This window comes from Alligator mississippiensis, chromosome 7 (genome assembly GCF_030867095.1).
Source record: "Alligator mississippiensis isolate rAllMis1 chromosome 7, rAllMis1, whole genome shotgun sequence".
NCBI classification, from domain to species: domain Eukaryota; kingdom Metazoa; phylum Chordata; order Crocodylia; family Alligatoridae; genus Alligator; species Alligator mississippiensis.
In genome coordinates this window covers 83,689,340-83,701,441 of record NC_081830.1, presented here as the reverse complement: position 1 = coordinate 83,701,441, position 12,102 = coordinate 83,689,340, and positions in this window count along the sequence as shown.

Below are 12,102 nucleotides of genomic sequence, written 5' to 3'. Positions count from 1 at the left end.
ATGGCTTCAGTTCTGCCTTGGTGGTTGGAGAAAAACCCTGGCTATTTATACCCTGCTCCTCTCATCTCCCCTCCTCTCCCAGCACAGACAAGGGGATGCTCTGCCATTCTCCCTGAGCAGGGACCGCCTTTCCCGGCACCGGCACATGGAGAATGGAGCAGATTTGTTCTTTTTTTTTCCCCTCCGCCTGTCCCTTCTGAATGGATCCCTTGAAAATGCCTCATTCATCTTTCCCTTCACTGCCGCCTCCAGTGGGTTTAAAGGGAAGGGTAATTAACATCTGCATCACCTTGACGCAGAGCAGGATGTGTGGTGCGCCGATAAGGGAGCCTTCTCCTTCCTCCCCCGCCCCCCCTCCCCGCCTCTGCCAGTGACAGCCATCACCATGCAAGCCCCAGTAGCCCCCTGGCTAAAGGTGGGATGGCCGTCGAATATGCCTGGGCTCTGCGGCTGGGCTCCGGCCTTAGGGGCTGCAGGGCTGGGGTGGAGACTGGGGGGGCCAGCAGGTTCTCAGGGGACTGTGGAAGCACTGACCCCCCAAATGAGGGAGGAAGTGGGGGAAGGAGGTTAAAGGGGGCTGGGGGCTCACTGGGAGCAGCTCTGCAGAGGGGGGTTGACCTGATGGGGACGTCTGGCTGCCAGGTGGGGGGATGGATCTCAGTGACTGGAGCCCCCTCGGCCCCCCAGCACCGGCTGGCAGGAGGCTGCGTGGAGAAGGCCCCTTTGGTGCAGCCGCGGCCGCATTAATATTCAACACCACGGGCAGCACCAGCTCGGCGGCCGGGACTGCAGCACTGCGCTCTTCGCCTGGGCTCCACGGCTCCCGGCCTCGGCTCATCTGGGACAGGGAGTTGGGCATGTGTGTGCGGGAGTGGGGGGTGGGGGGGCTGCAGGGGGAATGGATGCACTGCATCTAGGCTTGTTTGGGTGGGCAGGTCGCCTGGGTGTGAGCCCTTGGGGTGGAGAGTGCGTGTGTGTGTGTGTGTGTGTGTACTTGGGAGCAAAGCACATTGATGTACTGTGTCTAGGCTTGTGGGGGTGTGAAGGACTCCTGGGTGTGAAGCCCCTTGGGGGTGGTGGGGAATGGGTGTGTTTGTACATCCATGTGAGTGAGGCACATGGATGCACTGCTTCTACTGCATTTAGGCTTGTGAGGGTGTGGAGGTCACCTCGGTGTGAGCCCCTGGGAGATGTCTGTGCGTACACACATGTCAGCCAGGCACACGGATGCACTTCTACTGTATTTAGGCTTGTGTGGGCATGGAGGTTTGGGTATGAGCCCCTGGGGGTGGAGTACGTACATGTGAGTGGGGCACACAGGTGCCCTGCATCTGGCTTGTGGTGCTGCGATGGTCTCCTGGATGTGAGCCCCTCATTATGTGTATGTGTATACACGCGTGTGAGTGGGGCACATGGATGCACTGCATCTAGGCTCAAGAGGGGTGTTCCTGGGTGTGAGACCCTAGAAGCATGTGTGCATGCACATATGTGTGAGCAGAGCATACAGATATATTGCATCTGGCTTGTGGGGGTGTGAAGGTCTCCTGGATGTGAGCCTGGGTGTGTGTGTGTGTGTGTGTGTGTGTGTGTGTGTGTGTGTGTGTGTGTGTCGGGGGGAGGCAGGGGTGTGTGCACATGCACGCATGTCCTTGGCAGGTGAGTAGCCCTGAGCAGGATCTGTCCTTGCCTGAACCCCTGGGAACGTGGAATAATGACTCCTGCAGATACGTAGTCCCTTTTTATTCACAAAAGCTATTGAATGAGCCAGCAGGCCAGGCCCCACCCCCACCCCCACGCGTGGTATTCAGGAACCCGCTGGCAGCTGCCGGGGGTGGGGGTGGCGTGGAGCAGACAGAGCTGCCTGTGTCTCCCCAAGGGCTCTCACCCCTGTGCAGGTTGTGGGGCCCACAGCAGCCCCAGAGAGGCTGACAGGCTCCTCTCACTTGGAAATGGCCTCTTGTCCACATTGGCACAGCCACAGCTTGGCACAGAGACCAGCTGGCACCTGCAGCATTGCCTGGGCCTGGCATGGGTTAGAAATGGGGCAGAGAGGCTGGACGGGTCACCACCCTCTCTACAAATGACAGATGGACACATGAAGGGTTAAGACGGGTCTATAGACTAGGAGGCAGTTGGACACGGCACCCCAGGAGCTCGCTGCCGTCCTTGTGGGGGTGTTGAACCCCCAGCAGCATGGAGCACGAGGGGTGCTTCAATGATGGCTGGAGGCCCTGGCTGAGATGGGGCCCCTGGTTCTGGGCACTGTGGGCTGAATGGGAGACTGGCCATGCTTGGGGAGCTGCTGGTCCCTCTGCACCGAGAGGCGGAGGGGTGAGGTCCTGTTTCCACGTGGAGAGCTCATGCCCCAACTAACAGTGGTATCCAAAGCTGCACAGCAAACTGGGGCAGTGCTGGGCATTGAACCCGCGGCCCCGGCATCCCAGTGCAGTGAAGGGCGGCCGTGCCACTAGCACAGTGCAGGGGTTGGGCCTTTGCTGAGCTGCAGCTTATGCCGGTAATTGCCTTGGGGATTAAGATCAAGGCCTTACACTGGCATTTGAAGCTGCTGGGGAGCTGATCTGGGCCAAGTTAACAAGATTGCACCTCCTTGGAGAGCAGGTGTGTGCAAATGCCCCTTGGAGCTACGAGCCATGTGCTACGGAGGTTGTTGCAGCCGTCCCAGCCCCTCTCGCAGGCGGATGGGGACTGTCCTGATGGAGCTCCCGCCCCTGCTCTTGACCAGTGGCACTTGATCCGTCCAGCTCCTGATGCTCCAGGCTGCTGCCCTGGTGTCCCAGAGAGCTGTCCCTTCCCTGAGCACCTGGGTGACCCAGCGGATGCTCCTGGGTGCCCCCGCCAGCCCCTGTACCTCTGCAACCCTCCCCAGGCTGGGGAGCTGGAGACAGCTTGCTGCTGTGTCGGGCATGTCACAGTCCTGTGTCCCACTGGGTGCAGAAGTAGGTGTGTGCTGCCTGGGTCGGTCCAGTGGGCCACAGGCTTGCATGGGCCTTTGACCTTGACCTTTGGCTGGGGTGTCCAAAATGGGATCTGTGTGCAGCCCAGGTAGTAGCCCTTGGACAGACTCGTTTGCCTATGTCAGGGCAGCCCCCAGACTCCTCCCCAGGCCACTCCGCAATGGAAAAGCAGGCTCTGTGGGGCCGTGGTGTTCAACTTCCACCCCTTGGGCCAAATCTGGCCCACGTGGCTGCCACCTGACTTATGGGGCTGCCCATGGGCTTGGAGATGTGGCAGTGAGGGACTGGTGCCACCGCTGCCCTACCACCAAGTCTTCAGACCTATGGGGAGCCCTGGGCCCTACACATGGGCTCCAGTGCCCAGTCCCAGCGCACCGGGCTAGGAGGGGGCTGCACAGGGCCCCAGGGCCCAACCCCAATGTCAGGGGCCAGGAAGGGATAGTGCCAAGCCCCTGGGGCCCAGTCCCAGTGTGTGGAAGGCAGGGGAAGTGGTGCCAGGTCTCTGGGACCCAACCCTGGTGTGTGGGGGGCAGGAGGAGCTGTGCCAGGACCCAGGGCTCCATTCCGCCTGCAGACGGGCCCGTGCCGCTCATATGGCCTGTGGGGCCAAAAGGCTGAGAACTGTCTTTGGCAAACTGCCATAGAGCCCCCTCCTCTGGGACTGCCCGGCTGTGGGGATAAGACAAGCCAAGGGAAAGGGAAGTCCTCAGCCACAGCTGTCCTTCACAGGAGAGGCAAGAGCCATTGCCTTGGCCTTGGCTCCTCTGGCTACAACTCCCCTCTGAGAAGCATCCTGGACAGAGCTGCTTGCTCTCTTCCACCACATTTCCCTCCCCGTCCCCTTTGGGAACCCGCCTGGCTCTGCTTCAGCAGCTCAGGGACTTGTTCAGCGGTTACAACTTGTGGGAAAGACTTGCTCTTGGGCACAGAACCGTGGCTGCCTTTTGTGGCTGCCCTTCCTTGCTATCTATTCCCACAACCCTCTTTCTCTTCACAGGGTCTGAGCAGCTGGGATGGGGCCGGGGTTGGCTGGGAGATGATCAGAGATGCTGTGGCAAGACACCTGTGGGTCCTGGTGTCCTGACCCTGGCCTGGTTGTGGTCCAGAGCTGGCATGGACTGCCATCGTGGCTGATGGCTTCTTGGTGGTAGATGATCAGGAAGTGACCACACTCATATGATAACTCTTACTAGCTGCCTCTGATAGGAAATCACCAGCTGGGCCAGGCGCCCTGTGGTCCTAGTGTGGTCAAGGAACTCGGCTTGCAGGGCAGGGGGTCAGGTAATTGTTAGGCTTCCTTTTTTCCAGCTGGAACATCAAGCCTTCCTGCTGCCTGCCCTCTTCAGCCTCAGCTGAGCTGTCTTCATCTCTTCCAGCTCTAAACATCCTCTTGAAGGCCTTGGTCTGCCTTGACCCCTGTCCTTTTGGGGCTTCCAGTCTGATACCCTCCTCCTGTCCAGGGACCATGCCCTTCAGCTGTGTCCATATCTGTTGTCATGCTGGTATTTCTAGTGCTGTCAGCTTCTGTTTCATCCTGTGTCGTAGGACCTCGTCTCTCATTTTTTTTCCTGCCCAGGGTTGGTCTAAGGTAGGTGTTTATGAAGACTTGGAGCTTAGCTAGCAGGATCTAGAGAAGCTTCTAAACCCCAACGCCAGGTGGTAAGGCAGCCTACATGACCGAGTTAGTTGGAGCTTGGTTTCTGTTTCTCCAGATTCTGGCTTTCCCCAATCTGGCTTTGCTGTTTCCGCCTGTTCCACCTATTCACTTAGCATGCACCAATATGTGCTCGTCCAAATCTCTTCTATATCAGTCCCAGAAACTGCTGCTGCGTGGTATTTTCACAGTATTTTCACAGTTGCTTTCTAGTCCTGCCAGCTGTGTGTAGGCCCAGAGGTCTTTGTTTTGGCTTGTGTGTCTGAAAGTGAGACGGGGGCAGATGTACCTCTGTGTGTGGATTCACCATATTCCCCTTACTGGTTCCACAGTGTTTCCCAGCACTGGTAATGGTCTGGGTGGGAAGATGGTGGGTGATGTGGGACATCCCTGCCTGATGCCTGTACCCTTCAGATGGTGTAGGCAGCTTGCTGTTGTGTATCGCTTAGTGTGTCAGGTTCCTCTTAATTTCCGAGGAATCCTGTAGTGACAGAGCAGCTTCCATAAGGCTGTTGTGCCCAGCATGCTTCAAGTTTTTGGAAGTCCCTGAAACTCGTGTAGAGCAAGGACTGTTGTATGTTCAGCTGTTCTCTGAGAAGACGTGGAATTGCCAGGTGGCCTCTGCATGATTTCCCCTAACAAGTGTTTGGGCGGGGGACGATTGTTATCCTGTGCCAAGAGCTCTTTCACGTGGCTGCCACCAGGTTTGTGTGTGGGCACCTACCTGCTCAGTGGGCACGGGAAGCTGTCTGCAGTAGACCACTCTCAGGATGTCAGTGCCCCCTCTTGTCCTTCCCAATGTCAGGTGAGACTGGGGCATGGGTCTGGGCAAGTGGATAGTGGCTCAACACGGATCTGATCCAGGTGGGCAGTTTGCTGGTGGATGTTACTGCAAGAGTGTGGGCCCCTTGGCCTTTGGACTGGTCCCCAAACCCTGCAGCTTGGGGGGTGGGGGAGGTTCTAGTTGACTAAGCAGCTGGGGAGCAGCACTGCTTCTCCATCTGCATGTGCTCAGGGGGCTGCAACATTATCCTTTCCCAGAGATGTGCTGTGCTGTCTCCTCCAGGCTGCACAACTGTGGTGATCTTGGGCTGCTGGCTGTGTCTGCACCTTAAACCCAGAGGGCTCAGTGCTGGTTACATCCTACTGTGGTGGCCACACTCCAGGCATTGCATTTGGCTGCCCTTCAGGGTGAAGTTAAAGGTGCTAATTCTGACATCCAAAGCCGTAGATACCCTGTGGAGGGATCCCTCTCTGTGTGCCACAGTGGCCGCAGAGATGCAAAGGGGAGCCCTTGCTCTTGGAGTTCACTCCCTTGGGTCTAGGAGAGCTGCTCTCTCCTATCTGCATTCTCCAAAGCCATCTGTTTGAGCGGGCATTTGGGGAAGGTCACTGTTCTGGGAACCTGGCAGGTGGGTGGCTTTGTTCATAGGAGAGTAAGGCCAGAAGGGACTTGGCAAGGTCACTTAGTCCAGCCACCTGCCTGCTCAAGGCAGGATCATCCCTGACTAAGCTGTCCCAGCCGAGTGTCTTGTTCTGGGATATGTTCTGGTTGCCTGTTGATGCCAGGGGGTCCCCAAGGGTTTGGCTGGGTGAGGTTAGTGCTTGTAACTGGTTGCGAGGGCTGCTAGAGGCTGGGCTAGAAACTCTGATGCTTCTCCCAGTCCAGCCACCTACATCAATGAAGGCTAGGCATGGCACTGGTTTTTGTCCCGTGAGGACCTGCTCTCAGAAGCCGCCAGCCCGTGTCCTATTGAAGCCACCTCCTGTTATTGGAAGGAAATGTCAATCGCGACTGAGCCAGGCTGCTATCAGACCAATGCTAGTGGTTAAAAGTCTATGCCTTGCTGCCGGTCCCTGAATTGGGGTCTGCAGGCAGGTGGTGTTTGGGGGCTTCCTTCACCCCCTTTCTGGCTACTGCTGAATGATGCGAGTCGAGGCACCATCACTCCCACGGGCTCAGAGGCCTGTTCCAGATCTTGAAGCAGAAACGTCACCTACCAGTTGCAACCCAGGGCTCTCCCTTCTGGGAGAGGGTCACCACTCCACCCACACTTCCCCATCTGCAGGTCACCAGTGTCCCTGGCGGTCCTGTCCCCTGGGTGGGGTAGGTGGAAGAGCTGGCCTCTCTCAGTTCCCATGAAGCAGTGGCATCAAAATAGCCTAGGCCTCTGCACAAGGGGAGGGGGCAGGATGGGCACTCTGGGGCCAGAGCGAGGGGCTGCTGCCCCATCCCTGCCATCCATGCTAGTGCCACATGAGAGCCTGTGTCCCGCTGCTCTGTGCCTCCGTGCCCCAGGCGGCCTCGCCTGCTCTCGGTGACATGCGGACACAGCCCTCCATCTGCAGTGCCCCGGGCAGCCTCTGCCCTCGACAGCTGGCTGGCTGGGCCTGCTCCTGCTTGAGCTTTGGTCACCGCAGCGGGAGGCTGTGACAAGGAGAGGGGCAAAGAAGCCAGAGCAAGGGGACAGGTTTAATCTAGGTCAGGGCGGCGCTCGCTGAGTGGGGGGCCGAGAAGGCCCAGAGCTGACTTGCTGGGGTTGGTGCAGCTGGTGGGAGGATGGGGAGGGGAGCGGGGCATGTGACTGACTGGTTGCAGGGATGGGGGTGAAGCTGTGGGGGTCTCTCCGGAGCTGACCCCCTGGGCATGTGCTGATCCTTGGCCCCAGCCCTGTTGGTTGATGATGGCCTCCCCCCCGCATCCCCTGCTAATGGGAGAAGCCAGGGGTCAGTGTGCCTTTGACCGTGAGTACCAAGCCAGTGTCCCCAAGGCCCCCCAAGCACCCAGATGGCTCCCCGTCCCTCCCTGGCCTCTGTCCCTTTTGTGGTGATGGAAGCCACCAAGAAGCCACTTCCCCTTCAAGAGCTGCAGGGAATGAGCCCAGCCTGGTGGAGCTGTCCTTGGCATCATGCTCTCAGCTCATGCCAGGCTGCCCCAGAGCGTGGCACAAGTGCTCATGGCCACCACATGCCCGTGGAGTGAAGAATGGTCTGATCTTGATCTCCTGGAAGGGGTGCATTTCTCTGGAGGTCCTGTTCTGGGGAGGATGCACAGCACAAGCCTAGGGCCCAGTAGATGATCTCCCCTCTCTTGGGAGAGGAGCCCTTGAACACAGCCGACTAGGTGGGCACCCAGATCCTCAAGGCTGGACGGAAAGCAAGTCATGGCCACTCTTCCCCCACCCACACAATGCCACTCCAGTCCCCTTCCCCTGCCCTGTCGACTGTTCTGCTTTCTCCTCCCTGCCTGGTCTGCTGCTTTGCTCTCTGCTCCTTGCCTTTGTTCTGTGTCTGATCATCTGCTCTGCTTTCTGCTCCCAGCCTTGTGCTCCCTGCCTGAACTGTTGCTCTGCTTTCTGCTCCCTGCTTGGTCCGCTGCTTTGCTTCCTGCTCATTGCCCCATGATCCCCGAGTGGTCTGCTGCTCTGCTTTCTGCTCCATGCCCTGCACTCCCTGCTTGCTTGGCTGCTTTCTGCTCCCTGCCCTGTGCTCTGTGCCTGATCTGCTTCTCTGCCCTCCCTGAGGCTGGCTGTACCTCTTGTGGTACCCGTGCGGCAGGTTGGCCGCCCCTGGCCTAGGAGAAGTCATTGGAGCAGCCACTGAAATAGGGGGGTGTTTGCATGGGGACAGCTGAGTCCTGCTTGGGACAGAAATTGGGAGCTGGATATGTGAGTAGTCACCCTCGGCACATCCTGGCTGCCCTCTCTTGGCATGGGCGGTCTCTGATGGAAAATGGGCTAGACCTCATGAAGGATGAAATCCCTTGCCCAGCCCTGATCCACCCCCTCCAAAAGCTGCAGCAGCCTGGTTGGGCAGCATATCCCTAGCGGGGACAGAGCATGGGGGTGGAGGGTGAGAGGCAGCCTGGAGCTACACTGCCGCTGTTCCCTGCAGCAGGGACCCCCAGGTCCTGAGCGGCTCCAGGGAGCTGGGTGGTGGTGGGGCGTAGAGGGTCTGGTGTGTGCAGGGTCCCTCCCTGGGGCCTCGGGTGCAACTTGTCCATGCCCACAGCCCTGGTGTGGGCATGCATCAGGAGCCCAGTCCGGTAAGGAGGAGTTGGCGGTCCAGAGGCCAGAGCCTGCTCGCTCCGGCCTGTTCCCATTAATAGGCTGCAATTGTCTGTCTGTCACCATCACTGTCGTCACCATGGCAACAGACTGCATGGCTAGGGCAAGGGAGCTGCCAGACTGAGCCCGGTGGTTGGTGGGGGGATCAGTCAGAGCATGGGGGATGGGTGGCCACGGGGCTGTCACAACATGGTGGGGGGGGCCCAGAGCATGTGCATTCACCTGCCTTCCTGCCCTCCATCACCCAGGGGCACTGAGCCAGGGCCCAGCTTCGAGCAGGCTGCCGGGCTGGGATGAGGCCACCCCAGGACAAGGCGCTGCCCCGTTCTACCCGAGCTGGTTGAGCAGGAGGGCTGGCAGAGGGGTTGCCCGCTGCCTGCAACATCCCTACGCTGCCGTCTGAAGGGACAGCGTGGAGATGCCACCTGGGTACCCATGCCAGCAGGACCTCATCCTCAGCGGAGCATCTCTGCCCCTGCCAAAGCCTGGGGTCCGGCCTGGCCTTCCTCCCTGGCAGCTCATGGGGGGCTCTCAGGCTCCAGCTGCTGGCTGTGCTTGGGCAATGGGGGTGGGTCCAGTACTCACTTCTATGCTTGGCTTTAACTCTTCCTTGGTCTGGACCTGTTCCAGCCTGCAGCACAGTCCTCCCTGTTCATGGGACTGCCTTGGGGGCTGGGCATAATGCCCCCCCCCCCCCAATGCCTGGCCTGAGGGGCCACAGGTAACCAAAACACCCCCACCCACCCCCACTCGCTGGTGTGCCACCCTTCCAGCACTGCTCCCCATTTCCACACCCTTCCACTGTCTTCTCCGAAGAGCCCAGGGGAGCTGGAAGGGCACCCCCAAGCCGGGAAGGTGCCTGGCAGCCAGGTCTTGGCATGGAGCTTCCTGTCCCCCCTGGGAGCAGTGGCACAAGGTGACTGTGCACGGCTCACCTCGCCAGGGTCACAGCAGCTCTTGGCTCCTTCCAGATGCTCTGTCCAGCTCCTTCCCATCCCAGTGGACCCCGGGGAGGCTGCTGGATGCTGCCATTGGGGAGAAGGGAGCCCTAAGCCCTGTTGAAAGTCTTCAGCTGGGTGGCAGGTATGCGTGGCCTGAACCACGGCTGGACGGGGCCCTGCCCTAGACCCCCCAGCCCCGGCCCTCTTCTCTGCAGCCTCAGCCAGTTCACATCAGAGGTCCCCATCAGCCCCATGGCAGCTCCTGATGCTCTGCCCAGCTTGCAAGGGGCTCGGTGCTACTGCCTGGTGCTACTGGGGGCATCCTGCCCAGTCCCAGCCTCCCCCAGCTGGCTCCCCCTTGTCCCTAGGCACATGGCTGTCACCTGTGGCCAGAGCAGAGGTCTGGCATGAGGGGGCTGGAGGTGGGAGCAGCCTTGCTTGCAAGCACACGCTGTGGAGATGAGCAGGGAGCCCTGCCACCAGGGCCTGCTGCCGCCCGCCCCCCAGAGCCCACTCGCTGCTCGCACCAACTGTTCTCAGCACAGCGGGAGTCGTGTTCCTGGCAACCCGCTCCCCCATCTGGTGTTTGTCTCCTTCCTGAAATACCTCGCGCTGGGCGGCTGCTCTGTGGGGGATTTTACACCCCAGGGAGCGGGCTCCCCCCGCACTGACAGGCTGAGTGGCCTCTCGCTTCCACGGGCAGCTCTAAGATGCCCTCTCGAGGGCTGTGGCATCGGCTTTGGCCCAGGGGCCAGCCTCAGGTCCTCTCTTCGTCCTCTACTCACTCCTTAGCTCAGGGCTGGCCTGTCTTGACAGGCCCAGGTGGGTTCTGGGGAGCTTGCCACATGTGGCCTCTGTTCTGGAGCCCTATCCCATGTTCAGGTCCCCTCCGACACCAGCGCTGCCACGGGGGAGCCACCAGCCTGAAAAGGAGCGGAGCCGCTGAGGGGTGCAGGCAGACCAGCTGGGGCAGCCGCGATGGGGTGAGCCTGGGGGCCACGATGGCTCGCACATGGCAGCCACCATGGAGGCCACGATGGATCCAACACAGAGGCCACGATGGACTGCACGTGGCACCCAGTGCTTGTCACAAGGCCTGCCCAGCAGAGCCGCCGGAGCACAGGCAGCTCCAACCGAACCCCCCAGCAGAAGCCATCCCTATACGGGGTTGGGTGAGGCTGCTTTGATTCTGGGCAGACTTTTTCTTCTGAGCGCCACGCCATCACGTCCAGCAGTGCCTGCTGCCCCACGGCTGACATCTCTCGTGTGCCCCGGCTCCTGTGTGTGGGAGGAAGGCGGTGGCCAGGGGGTATTTTGCTTTGTGAGCCTGTTGTGCTGCCCATGTATTGCTTGTATTGATGGGAGGCACGGGACTGGGAAGGGCCACATGCCTGGTACAGGTTGTGGCTCCTCGGTCTGGTGCCAGGTCCCCAGAGGCTGCCAGTGGGGTAGTGCTAGGAACAGGTGGCCCAGAACTGGGGGCTGTTGGGCCTCACCTGAACTGGTCTCTCCAGGGGCTACAGGGCCACTCGGGCTGGGGTCGGGGCTCCTGGCACTGCGTTGCAAGGGGCTAGAGCCAGCATTGCTAGCCCTGAGTGTGCCAAACTCAGGACTTGGGGTGGTGGGGCATGGCCTGGGATAGTCTGGTGTTATTGTTGCTGCTTGGCATCTGAGCTGCCAGGTCCCAGGTGAGTGGCATCCTTGTGATTTTGGGCTGTGCCAGGCCCTGGGGCCTCGGAGCTGAGGGTCTCTTGGCTCCTGGGGCTTTTGGGATGTTGGAGCCCCCTAGAGCTGGCAGTGGCAGCCCCTCGGGAACCCACCAGGGAGCAGCAGCTCCGTGCCCAGCCCCCACCTAGGGCACTCCGCAGGTCCCACTGCACCCCGGCATGGGCGGAGGCCCTCCCTAGCTCTCCGCCCTGGGGTCTGGGTGTCTAGGGCTGCAGGGAGGGGGGTTTGCCGCATCCCTCGGGGACCTGCCACCCCCCTCCCCAGGGGCCTCCCCAGCTGGAGAGGCAGAGCTTGCTGCTGGGTTGCCGTGGCAACGGAAGTGCCAAAACAGGGGGAGCAGCAGGGAAGGATGGTGCAGGGTTGCCATGGCGACGGGAAAAGGGAGCCTGGCTTTTCCAAGCCGGTGCTCCCGGCAGTTCCCCTTAAGCTGTGGCTGCCTCGGGCTGGGCTCCCTGCTGCCGGGCCACCGGGCCTGCCCCGCTCGGGGCACCCGGCTCTGGCCTGGCTGGGAGGCCGGGGCTTGGCCCAGCCCCTGAGGGCTCCCCCCATCACGGCCTGGGGCTGCAGGACACGGGAGGTTTGCAAAGGGTCCCCCCTGTGCCCAAGGCTGCCCCTGCTGCCTGGCTGCAGGCAGGAGCTGCAGGGCCACTATGGCTCTCCCACAGGGGATGGGCCCCCCCCCCCCCCCCCGGTGACACTGGCTTCCCACCCCCAGCAGGGCTGTGCTGGGCTCCTCA